Source organism: Pleurodeles waltl, chromosome 5, assembly GCF_031143425.1.
Source record: "Pleurodeles waltl isolate 20211129_DDA chromosome 5, aPleWal1.hap1.20221129, whole genome shotgun sequence".
Classification (NCBI taxonomy): Eukaryota; Metazoa; Chordata; class Amphibia; order Caudata; family Salamandridae; genus Pleurodeles; species Pleurodeles waltl.
Genome location: NC_090444.1, coordinates 1,753,481,922 through 1,753,502,743, shown reverse-complemented (window position 1 = coordinate 1,753,502,743; position 20,822 = coordinate 1,753,481,922).

Here is a 20,822-nt window from a genome sequence, read left to right as displayed (position 1 = left end):
TAATGATCTGAAAACGTCAACTGCAACTCTTGCCCAGGCATGGGCAGGTAGGTCAGACATAGCCACTGTGTGCTGCGTCACTTTGGGGGACAGGAAATTACAGATGCTTTCAATTCCCTTTCTACTCGCTCATCTAATCAATGCTCTTTTGGTGGCTACAATCTCACAATGTGCTTCATGGGCAAACTCTATGACGGGTCGCCTTATGCTCTCAAGTATGACGATTCTCGAGCCTCTCGGTATAATGCCTTCTCAGGTGATGGATAACTCATCCTGTACATTTTTGAACTTTTGGAATTCAATATCATTAGTCAAAGGCAGGGGGTATCATCTCCATGATTGTGTCTCAATGAATTATTTGACAATTATCATGTCAAGATCAGTGTTGGTGGCAGGAACGATTTGATCCACAAACAGAGCCGCTGGTGTGCAGGATTTCACAATAAAATTGAAGTATTCTTCGGTTGTCCTGGATGTTGAACTAGGGAGATGCAGCAGAGCTTTTGAAAAGTAATCTGATGGGGTCTGATCCTTCCCCAGTTTGTTCGCAATCTCATAGTCATAAATCTTGTAGCCTTAAACCCCACCTCGATACGAGGAGGCATCTTGGGCTTCGGGTTTCCGATAATAGTGAGCAACACCTGGTGGTCCATGATGACAGTAAATCATTTACCATAAAGGAATACATGAAAATGTTTGCAGGTCCACACCACAGCTAGGCTTTCCTCCTCCAGCTAAGAGTAGGCATGTTCTGTTTCAGACAGGCTTCAAATGGCATAGACCACAATGTGTCTCTGAGCATTCGGTTGGCTATTGTGTTGAGCATGGATTGCCCTGAGCCCCACCGGGCTCGCATCTACTGTGACCTCAGAATGCAGCCTGGGGTGGAAGAAAGCCATTTCAGTTGTATTCTCAAAATAATGTTTTATTTCTTTGAAACTCTGATTACATTCAGAAGACCACTGAAAAGGAACACTTCACCTTGTCAGGTCTCTCAATGGGGCACTCACTGTGGCAAAATTAGAAATGTATCTTGAGCAGTAACTGGCCATGCTTAGAAAAAATCACAGCATGGTAACATCTTGGGGGTGGAGGGGCGGCAAGTAGATCTGTCTGGATCTGGAGTCATCTCCCCCATCAGAAAATATGTTCCCCAAAAACTTGGGTTTGGTTTTGTGAAGTTATTTTGCTGCATTCAAAGTGAGACCTGCATCAGCAAGTAACTGCCACACCTGAGTGAGGGCTTTATTGTGTTCTTTCAGGGCCCTCCCAAAGACCATTATGTCATCATTATAATTGAAAGCATGTGTAACAGGTTTTATTACTCGGCGGATAACATCCTAAAATATCTCAGCAGCTGAAAATACTCCAAAACTCAGGGCCTGATTTAGAACTTAGAAGATGGGTTACCCCGTCACAATGGTGACTGATATCCCGTCCGCCAAAATCTAAATCCCATTATCTTCCATGAGATTTAGATTTCGGCAGACAGGATATCCGTCCCCACTGTGACACATCCAGCAAGTTCTAAATCAGGCCCTCAGTCTCTTGTATCTGAACAAACCAACATGTATGGAAAAAGTGGTAATAAATCTGCAGTTCTCATCTAACTAGTGATACCCTTTGTTTAGGTCAAGACGGAAAAAGATTTTAGATCCGTTCAGTTTCGTCATCATGTCTGCTACATGGGAAACAGGGAGTCTCCCCCTCTCAAGGGCTCTGTTTGGCTGGCGCATATCAACACAAATGCACAGTGCTCCACTGCTGTCCTGTTTTAGCACTACAAATATGGGTGAAGTCTATGGCGTGGGGCTTGTGGAATGTTCAATGATGTCATGTTTCAAAAGTGTTGCCAACTCTTTCTCTACTGCTTCTTGTGGATGAAAAGCAACTCTGCGGTGGCACTGGGCAACCAGACAAATGACTTAGTTGATGTGAAGTTGTACTTTCATTTTCTCAAGTTTTCCCAAACCATGAAATGAAGACTGCAATTGGCTCATGATCTCAGGCTGAGCCCAGAGATATTTAACCTCATATCTGCAACTGGGGCAAAATTGAGCAAACATGCACTAGACAAGGTTACTTTTAGAACATGAATGGTGGCTCTTACTGATGTTGTTTTGTGTGCATTACTGCTGTGAACGACCCTTGGCTTTGTAGTGGTCGAAAAGCTGCGCAGGTGAATACCTTAGAGTCTGAAGGAGTAAGCAGTGGCACAGGTGAGAGATTGTTGAATCTTTCCACTGGAATAATGTTAATCAATGCCCCACTGTCAATGATGGAGGATATGGGGTGACTGTTTACCTTCAATGTAATCCTTGGACAGTGTCCGAAGAAAGTTCTGGTGAGTTGTTTTTGAACTTCATTCTTCTTCACAGGCAGCTAGCCCTAAGTGTGCACGCTGTCTTTTGGTGGACATCATTAGCATGCACCCATCATCTTAGTTGGCACTTGATAATGAATCTGACAAACCTTTGGCCGATGAATTTGATGACCACTTGTTGTAGCTGATGTTGCTTTTTGGTTTTGTAGGTGTGGCAATAGTGCTTCTGGGACATTCTTGTGTCCATTTTCTCTTTCCATTGTTATGCACTTGATTTTAACTTACCTCAACACACAATTATGAAGTGGTTCTCTTTCTCACAACCCCTGCAGATGTGGCCCAGGGCTGGACACTTGCCTTCATTGGGAAACAACAATGCACATCGGAAGCATGATTTTGTCTTCTTCGAGGACGTCAACTTAAGTGCATCTGTTTGGTGCTTATGCTTGCTTTTCATGGTCAGCGCTGATTCACTGTGCACTGTCATCACTTTCATGTCAGCACCTTCAGGTTCTGCTTGTTCCTCAGCTCTTGCAGCTATCAGCATTTTCTGTAGACTAAGGGTGTCAAGTCTTTCAATAAAATCATTAATTCTTTCACCAGTCTGTTGTCGTGCTTGGTTGAAGAGATACCTTTCATAATCAACATTCGGTATTGGATTGAACATGGCTTCCCCATGAGATAATGAGCATAACAATTTTCTAGTAGGGGATGATTTGTGATAAATGGCTGTTACATAAACCAAGCACTGCATTTTAGTTGTTCCAGTTGGTGGCACGGGCACAGCACGTTCATACATGGGAGGCTATGGTGTGAAAGATGGCTCTTAAATATGCCAGGTTAAGTTCTCTTTTTGCTTCTGTAAGATAAATTACCACAGCTATTTACAACCTGAACTCCAGGCCGTTCCGATGGGTGACAACTGGACCCTTCGCTCTCTGAGAACTAACCTCTGTAGCAGCATCCTGCACACTGCCCCGGCGGACGTTCCCAAACGGAAGTGGGGGTTGGGATGGACAAAGAAGACAAACCGCACTGGTCAGGAAGCATCTTATCGTTGGGTGCACAGGAGCGTGTGGTCTCGGGATGAGGCTGGGGTGAATCTGGTGTAAGTACTGGTTTTGGGTGATAAAAGCAGCATTACTCCTGTGGAAACAGTTAAGTTTAGTGCGATCTCAAAGAGGTTCAATGAAGGTCAACAAAACAATGGTTGCACTGTGAACAGTTACACATACCCTGGTTATACAAACACAAGTGGAAATATGACACCCAGCAACAAGTATTTCTTTCCTCAGAATGCATGTTAGTCTTTTAGTGAGTTCCTTAGCGCACAGTGTTATTTGCACACCTACACCCTTGATAGTACTTAGTAGAATGTCTTAGCACATCAGCATCATGCAAAGTCTCGGTATGGCATGTCTATGAGCCAAACAGGAATGAAACAACCGACTTGTTACCTGATAGCCTTCAAGTAATAGTTCCTAGCGTAAAAAGTGTGTAGTTTTATCACTGTTCACTTTTCAGTCCAAACACTATGCTGTGCAGTGCAGGTCACCATAGTTCTCTTTGTAGTCACAATTAGTTCACTGTTTTTCCATGCGCATGCTAATTATCACACACTGTCTCTGGTGCGAAGCACCGCCAATCAGGGAGTAAATACCTTTAGAATTAAGCAGCCTTGAGCGGCACTCGAAACAGACCAACATCATTTTGGTCTATTTCCTTTTATGTCACGCTGGAGCCTCAGGAAGGGGAATCCTGGAGTTGGAACTGCCGCAGGACTGAAGATGGGCATCAGAGCCGCTGCAGGAGCATTACCACAGAGTGCAGGTTAGAGTCAATTGAGGAGGCCGAGCGCTTCAGGCAATGTGGTTGCCTTTTAACTAGCCGTGTCTGCTTGCCGTGGGTGCACGCAGGGTTGCAGGTGTTTGGTGCTGCACATGGAGGACGCGTCAGCACATGGAGGGGGCAGCAGTTCTAAAATACTGCTCATGTGAGTGCAACAACAGGTTTTTCTGAGATGGAAAGCATGTCGGTTGATACAATCAATGTTCCATAAGTCTTCTACCACTGCCACCAGGGAATATGCAGTGTTGACCTTTTACAATATGTATCTCCCAATAACACCAAGCATAATAATGAAAAACACCAAGCACAATAATGAAAACACACATGAAGGGTTTACAAAGTGTAACTGTAAGCACTAATCATGAGTATACAATACAGGGTAAGGGGGCCACCTTACAGGATCCAGAGCATATGCATGCTGTTGCACGTGCGAATATGGAGGCCATGACAAAAATAAATGTATCTAGTACTGTATTCTACTTATTTTAGTTAAAAAACTAGTCATATAAAATTCCTTTACAGGAGATTAGTATGTTGTACTTTACTGCATTTTATATAGCAAATTCTTATCCCTTGCATGGACCAAAGCAATTTCTGGATTGGTAAGTAAGTGGCTGCTGCAAGTTTTCTACAGTGCTTCACTGCTCTGACAAAGTCACGCAGAGCTACTATTTGCATGAAATTTCTAGACATCCATAAGCTCACATTTTAAAGGGTGTTGATTGTAGGTTAGTCTAAATATGTGTGGAACCTGAGTATTTTGTAGTCATTATAGTCAAAATATTGTCACTACAAAATATCAAGGAGGCAAATATCATTGGCACATTTGTCAATTTTGAAAACAATAAATTAGATGTTTAAAGTGTTTTATTTTCCTTTGTGAAATTATTGTATTTTAGAATATAAATGTAATGAATGTTTATATAATAATATAATCTTGTACATAGGTTTTTTTTGGGTTATTGTGTTTATTGGGGGATTGAGTGGGTAGGTTTTTTAAAAGATATATTATTTAATATTATGCGATAGTATTGCTTATAAAATGTATTAAATTATAATTATTTATTTGTTTAATTATTTTTAAGTTATGTTACAGGTGTAGGTGTTATTTTTTCAGATTTGGGGGTTCACTGGGCATTTGGTGGGATAGTGTCTTATATAAAAAAACATTCTATTGATAACCATTGATTATGAAATTATAGATGTTTTAAAATGTTTAATAAAGACTTTAATTTCTAAATTTGTTAAAACATTTTACATATGTGGTTTCTGAGGTGTTTTCCCGAGTTTCTGTGGGTTGAAGTGGGTAGTGTTTTCAAAACAAGATATAAGTTAATTCATGCTATATGTTTAATCATAATTAGGATATATGTTTTTCATTTTAATTGAATGAATTATTTATTGAAATTGTTAAAAAAAAATATTGTGTTTTAAGATTTCTTTATTCTCCTACTTTGCTTCTAAAGCCTAGAATGACCTACCCATGCACATCAGAGCTACTTCTTCAGTTCTTGAATTTTGCAAGAAACTGAAGACTTGACTCTTCACCTAGTCTCAGTCCTGGCTCTGTCCATGCCCCTCCTGGCTTTCAGAGCCAAGATACCATAGATGGTGAGATGTGTGCTCTATAAATACCTATAGTATCACTGTAGAACTTGGATTATTATTTTGGGTGAATGACGACCCGCCTCAAGGAGCAATCACAGTCATTGTCACAGTTAATATGTCAAGGCAACACACCAGAAAAGCAGGACATCTGCAGAAGCGATGAATGGTCCCCTGACCTTCCAGAACACCTTTCAATACTACTAGAGAGTCAAAGAGGTCTCAGCAGGTGTCTCGAAAGGGAAGGGGAATTGGGAAGAGAGGAGAAAAATCAACACCAGTACGTCTCCACCGCCTGGTCCAGCCGGCACCCCTTCTTGGGAGCATAGGAACGTCGTCAATGTTTCATCAGGGATGGTGTCTTGGAGAAGAGAAGAGAAGAGAGAGACACGATTAGTATTGCACATACAGGGAAATCCTAGGGCTAAGAGAAGGCTAAAACACAACTAGATAGCCTAAGAGTTAAATCACCTTGACTTTCTGACAGGGCAGCACAGAATCTACTCCTCTTGTGTCAATTCTCAGGCAAGTCTATAAACAAGGATGACTCACACACAGAACTTGAGAACACACATCTGAAGGACAAGAGTTGAGAAGGCACTCTTTCCTATACTCTCTAATATGTCATCCAAAGTGATGTAGATCAGTTATACACACAATGGGGAATAATAGGGTTCTCAGCTGTGTCACATTGACCAGTTTACAGCACTAGTGCACTCATCACACACTAAGCAAATTAATATTAGACAATAGTGCATGCAATACAAGCACAATGCGCCTTAAACGTAACATAACAAGGACTATTGGGGAAAGTTCGAACACAGAGTAATTCAAAGGACACAAGAGTCTCAACACAAATAAAACACCTTCAAAGGCTCTGTTCTCATGTTCTACAGTACCAGGGAATCTAATAAAAGACTGCTGTAGTGATAGGCACTTCAGTCAGTTCAAAACAATTGTTAATGTAATTTAGTAGCGCAACAAATCCACAAAATAAACTAGGGCACAGCGGGCTTCAGTTGGAGCTTCCTAGAAAACCTCAGTTAGGGCCACAACTTAGCTGCTCTGGGGGGGATGCCTGTCTGCGTGGAATGGACAAGAGTGGTCAGTCTTTAATCTTGAGCTGGGCGTGGTCTTCGGAGGGGTAGCCGAGTCCCAAAGTCTTCTGGAATCCTATAAGTCACTGTATTCCACCAAACAGATGAGCAGAGGAGAGGGGCCCTTCAGGAACTGGAGACAAAGCCAAGCACTGGAGAGAGATGGTGTGGCTATTTATAGGAGAAGCCTGCCAGAAGTCAAGCACATGGCCTCCTGATTAGGTCCATGTGGGTTTGCCTAGCAATATGACTCAGTCCGGTGCATGAGTCACCAGTATTGCTTCTAAATGTCAACAAATAAGCATTTGTGCATGAGTCATAAGCCTTGGTTACAAATGTCAACAAACAAGAACTGGCAACAAATAGGCTACATACAAGCATTGTACTATGTCAACAAGTGAACAGATGACAGGGCCAACAAGCATTGGTGAAGACAACAGCAGAGTATATACTAGGTATTTGACGCACGAACCCAACAAGTAATGGTATGGGCAACAAGGACATGGTTAACCTGGGATGCTTGCAAATTATACAGGGCACAGCTGGGAGATTCCTGACAGTATGTCACAAAATTAACCTAAGCTTAACCCCCTGGTAGCTATAGCACAGAGCAAACAGGCTTAACTTAGGACAATGTGTAAAGTATTTATGCAGTACCAAAACAGTAACAAAGTTGAAGTGCAAAACAATAAAAATCCCAAGCCAAATTAGAAAAATAGAGTAACGTTTACTAAACATGATATCACCAAAATGACAAAAATCCAAAAAAGGGAATTGAAGATATGAATTATTAAATTTTTAAGTAGAAATAGCATCAGCAAGTATAAAGTGCCAATGAATGTCAATGGTCGTATTAGATTGGACCCTAGATGCAATTTGATACTGACCGCGATGGAGCGTGGGTCGGATTCACAAACCAGGTTTGCCTTGGTCAAAGATTCTACCTTCTCACTTTTTAATCCACTACAGGAGTGCACTTCTAAAGCCCCTAGGACCTCAGGGGAGTATTCTGAAGTGGTGCCTGGAGGTGTACTGATACCTGGCAGAATCTAGGGGGTGGGAATGACTCCTTGTCACACCCTAACCAATGGGGTAAACATTCCTGGAGCCAACCCTATCCACTTTGGGCATTTTCAAGATGACAGAAGTTTTCAGCCACACTAAACTTGGGCTCCGGGGGTAGAGGGTGTGAGTGGAGAGTGTTCTGTGGTAAAGCAAGTATGCTCTCACATCCTACACTAAAGTCTGGTTTGAATCATGTACCTTAGCAACCATACAGTGGATACACAAGAATGGTCTTGCACCCTGTTCTATGCCCTTGAATTGTGCCACAAGTGTTATATGTAAAACCCAAAGATAGAAGTCTGGTAAGACAAAAGCTGAGATTTCCAGCCCCCAGACAGTAGACACGCAAGAACTGTCTTGCATCCTGCTTGCACCCTTCGAAGTCCGCCCCCAGTGTTATATTTAAAAGCCACGCAGACTTGTCAAGCTGGATTTGACACTCTAACAGGATTTTACACTGTAGTGTCAAAAAGGATGCTCACAGCCCAACCATGCATTTTCTGACAGTTTAGAGGGGTCATATCTGCCCATTCAGATCAGCCTATTGCTTGCTCCAGAGAGGCATTTACACCCCTTCACATCTATGCGAGTGTTAATTAATGGCTGGTAGAAGTGGGAGAGCAAATACAAATGAGCCTTAGGAGTCAGACAATTGTGGATCTATTAGTTGCACAGGACTCAATCCAGCACAACTAAAAACCTAATTTCTTACAGTAATATTTTAGTGGGGTAAATTATAACAAGCAAACATTAGACCAGGCTGTGAGCAAATAGGAGAGAACGTAGCTGTGAACATTTAGATAGCATAGTTTGAGGTTGAAAATGGGGTTATAGATTAATGATGCTAGGAGATGGTCTATGACTTCTGTGTCAAACATTATAGTAGGGAGTAGGGAGCCAAGGGAGGAAATCATTAATGAGATATTTATTTGTAATCTAGTTGGAAATGGATGCAATAGCTGATGATGGTTTGGGCAATGAGGCAGAAAGCTGTTGGTAGAGGGAATGGATGAAACAGCTAAAAGAGTGAGGTATTAGTAGAATTAAATGGAAGGAAAGAAGGTTTTGGATGACAAAGTGGAGTAAGATGAGGGTGGAAGATAACGGAAGCATCAGCTAGTAGTAATAAGGTGTTGAGGTGTTAGGCACAGGAAGTAGAGGGGGAAAGGACACGCAACAATGGTTTGAGAAACACATGGTTAAAGGGGGAAGTGAGTGAGCGGAAAGGGGGAAAGCGACTGGACAGCCAGGTAAGGCTGGGCCATAAAGGGAACACTGAGGGAGGGACATTCTGGGGGTTAACAGAGGGAGATCAATATGGACGCAATAGGAAGGGAGGGAGGGGAACACTAAAGGAAAGCAGGGCCACAGAAAACAAATGGTCTACGCCGCTTTACAGATCCTATGCCTTCCCTAGAGGAACACAATAAAAAAAGAGGCATGCACTGCCAAGCGTGATTGTGTATATCCTTCCAATCCTAGTTCTACTCTTCGCCCTCCAAGGCTTTAAAAATAAATAAAAAAATCAGCAGTAAGATTCTGAATCCTGCCACGTTTATCTACAATGACATCCATCTTTTTCAAACAAGTTGTTTTCTTTGAAAACAATAACAGCACAGAACTACAAAAAATCACCAGGCTACAATTATCCCCCGTCCTGCCCACAAATGACACTTACAAGCAATCAGTCCAATAATGTATTACTCAGTTGATAAGAAAACAATATCTAATATCCAGCTAATTGGCTCATTTATAAATGATTTTGAAAAGTTCAGTCTGTTTTGTTAATGCTTTGAACTATAGCCAGCTGCCTTAACCCATTATTGAATTGTATAACTCATTGCAAAACTAGAGATTAGAGCTCTGGCTGTGCACAGGGACACCTGTTCAAAGATCTGGGCCAATGCACCCTAAAATTAATTTCTCAAACTACTGATGAGAATGTCATCTTTTTCCATTCTGAACAATTGTAATCCCAAAGTGGTCTTCCTTTTAGGTTCTACACATTTTTGGTGATGCCAGTCTCAGCAGACTACGCGTAGCACCTATTTTTTATTTATGGTTGATGATCGCAATGTCCAGCCTTCGGTGTTGTAGTAATGCAAAGGAAAATTAATGAAATCAGCTCTTGTGTTTTGCACTATCAGTTTCACCATGGATGGACTGTGTTGCTCCACTGTTCTAAGTGTATTTTATATTTTGTATCTTTCTCCTTCCAGTTTGCATGCAATGTTTCTGATTTACTTTATCATCAAGCCATTGTCTTACCTTGTTGCTCTGAACTGTATTTGCAAATTCGAGTCCATTAAAGATAGTAAATGAATTTAGAATTACATGTATTCCACAATCGAATAAGTTATTTTGCAGAGGACATTGTGCTTTCTGAATCCAGCTCCTTTCTACTTCATACAGTTCTATAGCTAGGTACAGCATACGTATGCTATTAAGTTTTTTTTTTTTTACTTGCAGTAGAGCTTGTGCGGACTTTTTTTCGCCAGGCATCTGAGGCGTGTAATTTTCTGTAGGTGACAAGAAGTCTTAAAGTCGACTTTGTCTGATGGACAATCAGACATTAACTTATGGCAACCAGGAACAAAGCTGGTATTAAGGCTGGGGGTGGTTAAAGCTGAAGCACAGAAGATGTCTTTTAAATTCTAAATTACATTACATTTTAAATTACATCTTTAGAAGCACCTTTTTACCTTTAAAGATGCTAGTAAGGAGAAATGTGAAGAGCTGCTGTTAGATATTTGTCCTTTCAGATTTTGCGGCCTTTTTTGTTGAACCCCATTTTTGATGGCAAAAAAACTCTGTGTACTTTACCCCTGCTAAAAAGTGTTTGTGATCCTTATTCAACATGGTAAAATTGGTATACTACTGACTGGCATGTTTAACTTACCTATAAGGCCCTGGTGTATAGTACAAATGGATTCCTTTGGCCAATAAGTTAAATGTCACAAGTGGGCTGCAGGACCCATTCGGCCAGCCACTACAGTGACAATGTAAGCATGACTGTAAGTAATCTTTCTTATTTTCTTTGCTATCAAGCCGTAATCCTGCCTCCTTGCTCTGAAATGTATTTGCAAATTTCAGCCCATTACAAATAGTAAATTAATTTAGAATGACATGAACTCCACGGTCAAATTAGTTATTTTGCATAGGACATTGTGTGTTCTGAAAAGTCCGCTCTACTTCATACAATTCTATAGGTAGAGCATATGTATGCTATAAAGCATTTTTAAGAAAATTGCAGTGGAGCTTGTGTGGAATTCGTATTGCCTGGTGTACGAGACCTCTTGTTTTCTGAAAGTGACAGGCAGTCTTAGCATCTACTTTGTCTGAAGGACAATCAGATATTGACTTATGACAAACAGGGACAGACATGTAAGTAGGGCTGGGGTTGGGTAGAGCTGCAGCACATAAGGTGTCCTTTAAAATATATATTTAGAGGCATCTTTTTACCTTTAAAGATTCTATTAAGGAGGAATGTGAAGAGCTGCTGTTGGAAATGTGAGATGAAAATGTATTTACAAAACCTTGTGGCGAGAGGGAGACTTGTTACTCATATTATTACCTTTTTGCTAGGGGCTTTGCAGGCATGGTTCTTATGAGTTACCAAATTTGACTCCAGCCCACGTTGACAAAGCTGTTTTAAATTACTGCTGGCAACCCTGCCTGATGCACTGAAGTGATCACTGCTGACAAACGTGCATGAGATGGCCACAAATGTAATCATGTCTGATATGGTCAGTATTACTACACTAATAATAGTAGTTCGGGTTGATTTTCATTGAACATAAGTAGCTCTGGTTACAGAATAGGTTGGAGACACCTGCTATAGATGGTCCTATGTTCCTAATTCCTATGTTACCATCTCACTACTGTTTCCCAAAGGCTCAGCTTTCATCCCTGGTGCAGCATTTGATGCAATTTGGTTTGTTTGTTTCAAGGCTCTCTCTTCACAGTACCTTTCTTAATTCCTCTTTACTCACTGCTATTCTCTGTGATGTGACAGCCAGGGTGTTTGTAAGGTTCATACTGTGATTCCTGCTTTGTGTCACGGGGGTCTCTTCAGTAGTGTAATGTGTTGTTTAATGAGGGGTAAGAAGTGGGTTTGTGAGCCATGGGTGATGGTTTGGATCAGTCTTGTGTGGAGAGGTGTAACTATACCTCTCAACATTTGGCAGCCCCGTTTCAAGTGAAATTCTTAATTTTAACAGAAATTAACTTTTTAGGCCTCAGCTCTAGACAGTGCATGCGCTGCCTCGGAGAGATGTGGTATTCAATCTCTGGGCTTCAGCCCACCCATAGCCTTCCCATTTGCTGACTCCATCCTCCCTCTCCTATTTTTTTAGGTTGAGCATTGCAGTGCGCATGCGCTGTTTTTCTGACGTGTTGGTGTGTATCTGAGCTTTTAACAACGCCCACCACACGCCCATCACTACCACTCAAGCAGATGCGAGACCCATTGCATTGCAAATGCTTGTTTTCCCCTTTTGTCAACAGGTTGCATGTGTCATATTTCTTCCTCTCAGCAAGAGCAGGAACCAATAACTAATATACATTCAGGGCTCCCAGTAAGGCAACTGTTTTTGGAACTACTTTTTTTATTGATTTTGAGCACTTTTCACGAGTGCTCACTTTTAGCACCGTTTCTGTGAACAGCCCTATAAGGGCCATATGTACGAACACATTTTCCCATAGACATAGTATGGGGAAAACTCTTTCATACATCTGGCCCTAAATCTTGCCCTTATCTCTCAAATTTGATGTTTTCCTAGGGCTTCTATTCCGTCTCCAACATCCTCCTGCTTGTTCCCACCCGCTCCACAGCTGCACACAAATGTAGTTCTTCGTTGACCCTGATAGAACAAGTGCCATGCAAAATGTGAATTTACTGGCGTAATACCGATATATGGAACTGATATGAAATGTTAAATGTAATAAACAAAAGTGTTGCTTTGCCGAAAGAATGCCTCCCAGCCCAGATGGGAAGCGAGGAAAACATGATGGCGTTTTCCTACTCCTTTCAAGTAATAGAAATAAGTTTTGCGATGGAGAGATTTGGCCTGGCTTGTAGCTGGGTTTGAAAAAAGAAAGGTGCATTTTTTTATCGTGCGCGTTAGATCGATGGCAGATAATTTTCTTTCAAGAGTTGTCCTTTTTTCAATGTTAACCCAAATACCTTGTAACACTGGAGGTCGTTGTAAAGGAAAAGGTTTTCTCGCTATTTTATTTCTTTTGAATGTTAAACCATGCAAAGTTGTATTTTTGGGAGCATGTGAGTCGTTTGGGATTTTCTCCACCCCACTTCACGTCCACAAACGTACACAAGTGTGATGGGCAAAAAACAGCTGAAATGGCAACCTGAAAGCCAATTTCTGGCTTCCTGGCTTCCCATATGCCATTCAGTGGTGTGGGCACTCCGGAGGCTGAGGTGGAAAGTGGTTGTGACTAACAACTTTTATTGTGCTTTAATTATAAGCAGCTCACTACAAGTATCTCGAGTATAGATATAATTTTGAGGAACTAGGTAGTTACCTATGTGTTTCCATGTTGCTCTCTTGTTGAATTAATGTAAAAATATTATGCTCCTACATGTGGAAACACTCGGGTAATACTTTGCGCAGAAAGCATTAAGCACCTCCCCCCCAGACCATTTGAATTGCAAAGGTCAGTACTTTAGTCTGGAGTAAGTAAGCATTCGAACACGTTTTGCTGTTTTGTGGGGATCTTGCAAATGCAAACACGACCCGCATTTTAAGGTAAGCACCATACAGAGAGGGCAACATTGCCAACAATTGCTTAAGTGCCTACATATTTGTTTTATGTGCTATATTATCAGTTAAACCCCGCATCATGGAATATATGAACCACTGGTACAGCACGATATCATCTAAAGATACATAAACCGCCATCCGTGTACAGTTAAACGCCTATATTATATAGTACTGTGGAAGCGATTCCCTACTAGAACCCATCAAAACACTGCATTTCTTGACTATGTTGCTAAAATCTCAACTTAAATATTTCTCACTTTAATTTTAGAAGCTCCATTTCATTTTTTGTGCTTGTCAGTAAAGGCAGTTTGTATTACAATTAAGGGTCTGATGAAAAACCAGGTTCACTCGGTATTCAAATAAATCCATAATAATTTGAAAACATGTGTATTGTGTCTGAAGAAATAATCCCATAGAGGCTAAAGGGAACTTGGCGATTTTTCTATCTACCCATTGATCTCTCACCTCTTAATTGCATTACTGCCCCATCCAAACTACACTGTCCTATTATTCGTTCCACACAATTTAACAGTTGCGGCTTGTGGGGATTAAAAGGGGTGGGCGGTGGGGGTGTGGGGGAATAATAAAAGTAAAAAAATATATAAAAAACAAAAACTTACCTGCTTCGCTCCCGTGCTGCTCCTCTCTCCATTGTCGCTCCAGGCAGGCACAGGCTCCCAGCCTACCCTGCGCCAACACTAACGCTGATCAGAGCAGCATTTGGATTGACTGGGAACGCCCAGCCAGGGCGCTCCCAGGCAGACTGAGAGCCTGTGCAGGCTCTCTCCAGCCCAGCATCTGTGTTGCTGGGCTGGAGAGAGCCGTGTGTGCATGTATGTTTGGCTGACCCGAGACAGTCGGGCAAACACACATGCACACTGAGGGGAGTGCACAGTGCACTCCCATCGTCATACCCCATGGCCCATAAACATGGTTTATTATCATTTGGTTGTTAAAGGTTTGCAGCGGCTGCTGCTGGCGGGGGGGCTGATGCTCCTCAACACTAATGGAGGAGCTGCCCCTGAAATTTAAGCCCCCACATGACCCCTTTGAATGGCCGTAATGTAAACAAATAATCATTGTCCCCAGCTGAAATAACCAACTACTTCTTATCGAAAGCAGCCCTTCCCCCAGGAGCAGAAATCCTTCTTAGCAAATTAAAAAGTGCCTACCCTTCTTCACTGCCCAGTACATATTTATATATACGCACATATGGTTTTTTATCTGTATATATGAGTTTGCATGCTTAAGTGCCACTAGTTTTCTCAACAGCATCCCGGAACCAGGCTCATTATTTCTCCCAGTGGTTAAGTTTACTGGAAGCAGACATCACAAGCACCACGGCTCAGGGGTTTCCATCTGTGTGAATCCTTAAGTACGAGTTTGTACCAGCACTTTACGTGTTTGCATCGTAAATGTGTGCTGTATGTTAGAATATGTCTGCTCTGCATGAAAGCAAAGTGTGAGGTGAGTTACAAAGAAGATCAAGTAAGGCCAACATACTCAGTTTATTAAAAACAAACATTAGAAGCATGTTTACAAATTTAACAAAAAGGAAGGCAGAAATATTGCACCATTAGAGTGTACTTTTCAACGTGTCTGATGAGGTTGTGTTGTGAACTGTCCCAACATGTCTTCTAACATAGTAGTAAAAAAAAAAAAAAAAGTTTATTATACATCGCATTCCCTTTTAATGCAATTTACAAACAGCAGGCTAGCCCTAGCATGCCTCTGTGTACATGTCATGGTCTATGTAGGTGTAGTGCTGCAGCCACAGCATTCATATTAGACAGCCCTGCTGGCACCCCCAGGGAACCTTGGCGACAACTCAGACTGGATAGGTGTGCTGCACTGAATCAATTCATACCCTGCTCCCATCCCACGTGGTGGGGGCAAGGGTCTGAAGGAGATCCTGAGTGGATGGAGTTCATGATCTTGCAAGTTTCAGCGTCGTCTACGTGGGTCCAGGCAGTAAGGCGGTTGGCGCAGGTGGAGTTGTCGGGGTGGGGTCTGACGGAGGCGTGGTTTTGAGGCTGTCGTGGATGTCGGCGATCTTCTGATAGAAGAAGGTGGACAGGGCGTCACAGAGTTCTTGGGATGGTGGGATGTCATTGACGTTGGGGTTGGAGAGCTCTTTCAAGATGCAGAAGAGTTCTTTGCTGTTGTGTGCATTGTTGTTCAGGCGTTCTGTGAAGTGGGAACGTTTGGCGAGTCGGATTAGCTGGTGGTGCTTGCGGGTGGCCTCCTTGTGGGCCGCCAGACTGTCGGGGTGTGTTCGAGGAGCCATTTCTTCTTTAGTTTCTGGCAGGTGCGTTTGGAGGTGAGGAGTTCGTCAGTGAACCAGGCGGCTTTTTTCTTTCCTTGGTTGTCGGTGGACCTCTTGAGTGGTGCGAGGGTGTTGGCGCAGTCGTTGATCCACTGTCGTAGGTTGAGAGCGGCGGTGTCTGGGTCGGTGGGCGGGTTCTGGGCTAGGGTGCTGGTCAGTTGGTCTTCGGTGACTTTGCTCCAGTGGCAGTGTGGTGGTAGTTGGGTGCGGTGGTGTTCGATGTGCTTCTTGAATGTGAAGTGGATGCAGTGGTGGACGGTTAACAATGGTCGGTGGTCAGTTAACAATGGTTTGTTGCAAGCCATTTAGGCCAGGAACCCCATCATGGCTGGCCTTACTAAGGACTCTGTGAATTCAAGCAGATGTGCTGGAATCACTGATTTGGGAGCGTGTCAAGAAGGCCTCAGTGTGGTAGTTCACCCAGTCATTCTCCGAAACGTTTGAATTATTAATAGGATTTCCTCTGACATTCAACCAGTTAACTATTTCCCAGAATTGTCTCCGATTCTTCTGCTCAGTGGAATATATTACTTTTGACCAGAAGAGATCTTTTGCTTCATTTTTGTACTTACAAATTTGCTTTTCATAGTCCTTTGCATTTTATTAAACGTTTTCAAAGGGAAAGATCACCTGGGCAAGCTTTCAGACGCCTCGCTAACCTCTTTTGTTCCGTTCTTAGCAGTCTACATGGATTTCAGGGACGAACAGAGCCAATAAGACCAGAATAAGTAAAAGGCCAATGTGTGGTTGGCTTGGAATAAAACAAATAATTTCTTTCCAAAATGCTCCCAGGCTTCTACGAAGTGGACATTGGTACTTTCCATCATTATCGATTTGGCAGTTTGTGCTATATCTACTATTGTTTCCGATGACCACTGCAGTCACTTTAGATTTGCTGATTTAATAATTCCTCACTTATACTGGGCCTTGATTATGAACTGGTGGGAAGGATCCCAGAGATAATATTTGGCATGAATGATCACTGGATGTGCTATATTTTATTACAAATTGCTGTACCAGAGGGATAAAAGATCAAGTGACTAGGGTATAGTCAATGATAGATCAAAATTTGGAAGCATGATAAGTATAATTCGGTAGGGAGCCTCCTGGATATCTCCCATTTAGGATGCACATCCTTAAAAATTCCAATGATGTAACTAAATTTTCACCTTGTCGATCACAACATTTAACGTTCAGAATCGTCTGAAGGGGGAACATTCCAACACTGAATATCAATACTAAGTAGTTCATCATCATCTACTACATGGATTATATTTTAATTGAAATCACCATTCAGTATTACAGCTGTTAGAAATGAGGTCTCTGGTTGGCAGTTAGTTTGCACGCTGTCCAAGCAGGGACCGCACTCTAGTCAGGGCAATGGAGATACACACTTAAGATAACCCTTGCTTACCCCATTGGTAGCTTGACACAAGCAGTCAGGCTTATCTCAAAGGCAAAGTGTAAAGTATGTGTACCAACACACACAAGTAATACAGTGAAAACACTACAAAATGGACACAACACATATTTAGAAGAATAGCCAATATTTATGTTAATCAAACAAGACCAAAACGAAAAAAATCCAACATACACAAACAAAGTTATACATTTTTAAATTCCAAATTTTAAATTCCTACTCCATAGGAAACAATGGATGCTTTGATGTTACACAAAGTATCTGGTTTGCGTCAAAAATAAAGCCGCACGGGCGAACGTGCATCGGAAAAGTCAGCGATGTGTGGATTCCTAATTCGCAAGTGAGGTCGTGCGTGAATTCTTCTCCGGTCTGGTTGGTGATGCATCGTTTTTTCTCTCCTGCAAGAGAGCGATTTGTTGATTTCTGTGCTGGCAACCCTGGGTTCGCGCAGGTTTACGTTGATTTTGACGCACAGTGACGATGCATGCGAAATCCTGCCGCACAGTGACGAGGAACCATGCTGCGTGAGGGTTGCATTGATATTAGCAGCCAAAAGTGGGTGTTGCTTCGTTTCTCCAGCCACAATGCAGGTGATGCATCGATTTCCCAACCGTGATGCTGGTGGTGCGTCGATTTCTCATCCGCGATGAAGGTGGTGCACAGCTACGTTGCAAGTGGTGGATCAAATTGTTCCCCGAACGGGACCTGTGCGTGGATTTCGGTCTTGGTTCCACAAGCTTCACCTTTCAAGGGCCCAGGGACTGGAGTGGGCACCACTTGGGAGGGTAGGAGTCTCAGCAAGAGAGTCCAGGTGCTGGCAGAGGAAGTCTTTGATGGCTCTGAGACTTCAAAACAGGGAGCAAGCTCAGTCCAAACCTTTGGAGACACTTCACAAATAGGAATATACCACAAAGTCCAGTCTTTGTCCTCTTTCAGGCAGAAGCTCCAACTGCAGGCCTACTCAGCAAAGCACAGTAACAAGCAAAGGGGCAGTACTCCTCCTCTAGCTCTTCTCCTTGGCAGAGGTTCCTCTTGACTCCAGAAGTAATCTACAAATCTGGGGATTTGGGTCAACTATTTATACCCCTTTCTGCCTTTGAAGTAGGCAAACTTCAAAGGAATGTCTCTGTTGTTGACAAGATCCTGCCTTGCACAGGCCAGTGAGTTGAAGACTGCATTGTGCGAGGGCAAGCACGGCCCATTTAGGTGTGACAGCTCCTCTAGCCTCATTCTAGTCCAGGAGACTCATCGGGATATGCAGGCTACATGCATGCTCCCTTTGTGTCACTGTCTAGTGAAGATTCACAAACAGCCTGTCAGTCTGACCCAAACATGGAATACACAAGCAGGCACAGGCACAGAATGGTTAAGCAAAAAATTTCCACTTTCTAAAATTGGCATTTTCAAATTGACAATCTAAAAATCAACTTTGCCAAAAGATGCATTTTTAAATTGGCAGTTCAGAGACCCCAAACTCCTTACCTCTATCGGCTCCCAAAGGGAAACTGCACTTAAAAGATATATAAAGGTAGCCCCCTTGTTAATCTATGAGAGGGATAGGCCTTGCAACAGTCAAAACTGAATTTGGCAGTATTTCACTGTCAGAACATGGAAAACACATCAGTACATGTCCTACCTTTAACAAACACTGCACCATGCCCATGGGGTTACCTAGGGCCTACCTTACATGTATAAAAGGGCAAGTTTGGGTCTGGCAAGTCTGTACACTTGCCAGGTCAAAGTGGCAGTTTAAAACTCGAGACACTGCAGTGGCAGGTCTGAGACATGTCTAAAGGGCTACTCGTGGGTGGCACAATCAGTGCTGCAGGCCTATTAGTAGCATTTGACCTACAGGCCGTGGGCACCTCTAGTGCACTTTACTAGGGACTTACTAGTAAATCAAATATGCCAATCATGGAAAAGGCCAATAACACATTCAGTTCACACAGAGAGCACTTGTACTTTAGCACACAGTCAAACACAAAGGAAGCAGAGGCAAAAAGACTGGGGAAACCACGCCAAGGAAGCCAGGTCTAACAATAGCCCAGTCAAGAAAGAGACGGCGGTAGATGGTACTGGTTGCCAATAACTTTTCTATTGCAGCCTTCTTCAGAGTAGCACTGGGATGAATGTGAAGATAGACCACCATTGATGTTGGTCAGTCTCGAGAAGCCCAGTTACAAAGTTTTATAATCTGAAACTCGGGGTCCACATGCTTTAGCCCTTCCATGACTACTTTTAGGTGTATTGAGAAGTAAACTGCCAACCCCCTGTAAGGAAATGGCTCCCTGTTGCAATTACCCCCCACTTTTTGCCTGATACTGATGCTGACTTGACTGAGAAGTATGCTGGGACCCTGCTAACCAGGCCCCAGCACCAGTGTTCTTTCACCTAAAATGTACCATTGTTTCCACAATTGGCACACCCATGGTACACAGATAGGTCCCTTGTAAAAGGTACCAGTGGTACCAAGGGCCTTGTGACCAGGGAAGGTCCCTAAGGGCTGCAGCATATGTTGTGCCACCCTAAGGGACCCCTCACCTAACACATGCACACTGCCATTGTAGATTGTGTATGTTGGTGAGGAGAAAAAGGCAAAGTCGACATGGCATCCCCCTCAGGATGCCATGCCCACAAAATACTGCCTGTGGCATAGGTAAGTCATCCCTCTAGCAGACCTTACAGCCCTAAGGCAGGGTGCACTATACCACAGGTGAGGGCATAGCTGCATGAGCAATATGCCCCTACAGTGTCTAAGTCCATTCTTAGACACTGTAAGTACAGTGTGGCCATATTAAGTATATGGTCTGGGAGTTTGTCAAAAACGAACTCCACAGCTCCATAATGGCTACACTGAATACTGGGAAGTTTGGTATCAAACTTCTCAGAATAATAAACCCACACTGATTCCAGTGTTGGATTTATTAAAACATGCACACAGAGGGCATCTTAGAGATGCCCCCTGTATTTTACCCAATTGTTCAGTGCAGGACTGACTGGTCTGTGCCAGCCTGCTGCTGAGAGACGAGTTTCTGACCCCATGTGGTGAGAGCCTTTGTGTTCTCTGAAGACAGAAACAAAGCCTGCTCTGGGTGGAGGTGCTTCACACCTCCCCCCTGCAGGAACTGTAACACCTAGCAGTGAGCCTCAAAGGCTCAGACTTCGTGTTACAATGCCCCAGGACACTCCAGCTAGTGGAGATGCCTGCCCCCTGGACACAGCCCCCACTTTTGGTGGCAAGTCCAGGAGAGATAATGAGAAAAACAAGGAGGATTCACCCACCAGTCAGGACAGCCCCTAAGGTGTCCTGAGCTGAGGTGACCCCTGCCTTTAGAAATCCTCCATCTTGATTTTGGAG